The sequence below is a fragment of the Crocodylus porosus genome, unplaced genomic scaffold, assembly GCF_001723895.1.
Source record: "Crocodylus porosus isolate Cpor-Errol unplaced genomic scaffold, CroPor_comp1, whole genome shotgun sequence".
In the NCBI taxonomy this organism is placed as follows: Eukaryota; Metazoa; Chordata; order Crocodylia; family Crocodylidae; genus Crocodylus; species Crocodylus porosus.
Window position 1 is genome coordinate 98,023,763 of NW_017728947.1, and position 3,662 is coordinate 98,027,424.

Genomic DNA, 3,662 nt, shown 5'->3' on the forward strand with positions numbered 1-3,662 from the left:
AAGGGTGAAAACTACCCACAACCAGATGTGCTATTGTAAATCTCAGATCCTGAGATAATGTATTCCATGAGCTCTCCAGTGCTGAGATTCGAGAGAGCACAAGTTTTCCTTACAGTTGGTTCCAGCAACGTGGATCCTCAATAAGGATCCAGTCCAAATGCTTTTGTCCTGCCAAAAGAAATGCATAATCCAGTTCTCATGGCAAGATTTGACCCTTGGGAAGTACAACCATGGTTTAATGAACTGAAGGCACATCAACCTGAACGAAGTTATGAATAATGTTGGACTTATTATTAAAGGCTCTGGTAACAGATAAATCAATGGGTGACATTAAAATAGGGCTACTTGGTTATAAACTGCAAAAAAGTGGTGAGCACATCTGTATTCAAAGGAGCACGTCACTTTACAGTTAATTAAAACCTACAGACGACCAAAAGAATGCCACCCCTTTCCTCTAAGGTGTTATTTAAATGCAAGATGAAATAGCAGCTTCCAACTGTATTTGAAGTCCACAGCAGAAAAGCATAGAAACAGGCCACTGTAGCCATCACTCACTTGGCTGCTGTGCCCACACCTGAACAAAAAACACAATTCAGAAATTTCTTTTAGGCTGCAAAGCTAAAACAAAGAGGGTGGAAAGAAAGCTATCTCCACATACATAAAATAAAGATGCTGATGTTTTTATAGCTTTTTCCACCAACAAAAAGTCTAGCTAAGCCCCTTGGTGCATCAGAATATCCCATTGGTTGGACACAGTGGGTTGCTGCTCAGGGTTGCAAGAGCCATTTGTTTACTCAGGCTTTTGTCTCTTAGATTAGTTTGAAAAGTGTTGCTTTGAGAGTTCAAATATTTTGCTGGGGGTTTCTTTAGAGTTACCATAATTTGTTATTGTGTCAGTTTAGAAGCTTTAATTTGTGGTTTTGCATGTTGCATAACCATACCGGGAGGTGGTGAGAGGCCCACATGAGGAGTTCAAAAATAAGTCTAACAATACAGTAAATATCTGTCCGGTAATTTACCCTGTACTGAGAGCCATGGCATGTCCTGAAGTGATTCACTCAGGCTAGCAAATGGACATTTATTTAATATTTTGTGTGCCTTTATGAAGAGCCTAGCATCAGGCTTTCCACTTATTTATCAAAGCACTGAAAAACTTTGCTTACTGTTGTCACATATGAAAGATGGACCCAGAGCTGGCCCGTGAACACAGTGCTTGAATAGATCATTCTGGAATAGTCTATTCTGGAACAGATTAAAACAAATGAAGACCATACTGCGCATAGGACCGTTTCAAAACCAGTTACATAAACTTCTTATGAGGCATTTAAGTTTTAGTGCCTTCATTTTACAATCTGAGGCACGGAGAAATATGCAGCCGAATATTCAGAAACATTCACCAAAGTCGTTGGAAGCTGCCGGCCTCCCGCACCCTTGAGAACCAGGCAGCAGCAGGGGCAGAGCCAGGAGTGTGCAGCGTTGCTCACTTCCACAACGTAGCTCACCGACCAGCAAATCTAGGTCCCTGCGGCCCCAATGCTGGGGTCCCCTGCGGAGTCCAAGGTGTGGCTGGAGCCTTGGGCTGGCATGGCACTCCCACGGGAACCAAGCATGGAGCAGGTGAGGAAGGGCCCCCCCCTGCTTGCTGCTCTCTCTGTCTCTGGCTGACTTGGGGGGAGGGGAAGCCCCACAACCACTCGTGCATCACACCGACCGGGGCTGTTGGGAGAAGCTGCATGGGGTGCTGGGCTTGGGCAGCAGCAGTGGGTGGGTCCCAGCTCCCTCCTCATCCACTGCCCTTCCCCTACCATCCCAGGGGCTCCGGTTGTGGGGCGAGGCTATGCACAGTTCAAGCCAGGGAAGGGGTGGTAAGCAGTCCCCCCTTACAGCACCTACACCTGGTCAGCCAGGGACATCCAAAGGGACTGGGCAGAGAACAAGAGTGCCTGAAATGGGGGCGGGCACCTTGCCTGCTGCCACTGTCCTTCACTAAGCCTGGCACCCTGCTGCCACTCCCAAAGGCTTCCAGCTGGAGCAAGGCAGGAGCAGTTTTGGGGCTTCCCCTTTGCTGGGTCAGCCAGGGACAGAGGAGCAGTGGGTGGGTCCCGTTTCCTATGCCCGGAGACAAACCCCGGTTAATCCTTTCCAGAGAGGAGGGGAGGGGAAGTGCCACTGAGTGTGGGAGGGGGTGCCGAGAACACGTGGGCTGGGGGGAGCCGTACCTGCTTCTGGAACAAAAAAGGCACCAGCAGCTGCTGGTCTGTGTGCCAGGGAGACGGGGGCAGAGACAGGTGGGCTGCAACCACCCTGGTGTGCTGGTGGCATCTCCCGTAGCCCCCTTTTTGAATTCTTAAATCTGCCTATGAGCACCAGACATCTTGAGTTGATAATCAGACAAAAGCTGAAAAAGTCAGAATTAGGCTTAAATATTGAAAGTGCTCACTGAGTGAAGGCAAGGTCTGGGTAGAGAACCCGCTGCTGACCATAGGTAAATCTACACCTGCTGCGACCTGTGCGGACAAACCCAGGAGCTAGCCCCAGTGGCACAGAGTCCAGCACAGCCTGAGATCCCTGATTAATGCTGTCAGGGTTAGCCTACCCGAAACTTCACACTGCTGTAACCAGACCACCGGTAGCTCGTAAATCAGCTGGTTTAAAGCTAGGTACATTACAGGGGGACATGATTCCCACGGCTCCACCCCTCGGTAGGCACTAGCTTTACTGGGAACACCAGTTGTCTGAGAGATTGCCGTAGTGTTCCTCTAAATCACTGAATGACTTTTTTGAGCATTATTCTAAGTGCTATCTCTGTCTCTCTAGGTTACCTGATGTGAGTATCCAACCTGCCTTCTAGGTAATTTTGATTTAATGAGAATGTATGTACAGCACAAAGTAAGTGCTCTCCTGCCACTTCAGCTAAAATGTGATCATATAATGATCTGGTCACTTGATCACATCCACGATCAAATTTTAAAATATGTGTATACTGTTAACCCCTGCTCAGATGCACAAGTCGGCAAGAAGGGATCTAACGTCATAACGCTTGGGTATCACGCTCATAAGGGGCCAGAGTTACCTAGATAAATAGCAAAGTTTCAGGGGGGTGGAGACAGCGGTTTTCCCCCAGAAAAGACGGGGACAGGTGGCCATGAAATGATGGCACTGGACGAGATTCAGAAAGTCTAAATTCCACTCCTTGCTCAGCAAGTCGTTGCACAGCTCGGTGCCACTTCACAGACGGGAAAGGAGTTTCTTTCTGTTTACACCGAGCTCTTTGGGGCAAGGTCCTGCTACGGTCACCGCAGCCGGGCGCAGGGCACGGGCGCTGGCACACGCTCAGCCCTGCGCCCCGCGGCCTCGCGCTGGCGCCCGCCCAAATGCCGGCGGTGCCGAGCTGGCAGGTGCGTGAAGGTGGCTCCCTTCCCCTTCAGGGGCCGGCTCCCCACGGCGGCGCTGGGGCCGCGGCCGTTCAGGCGGGGCTGCTCCAAGGCAGAACTTTTCCCCGGGGACCCATCCAGGACTGCCCCGGCCACCGCGGGACACGCGGGAGCCTCAGGTGTCCTGTGCCGGGGGTGAGCCGGTCCCTGGGGCCGTGGCCCGAGGCCAGGCGAGGGGCAGGGGCAGCGGCCCGGCTTATGTAAGACGGGAGCGAGGAGCGGCCGCTT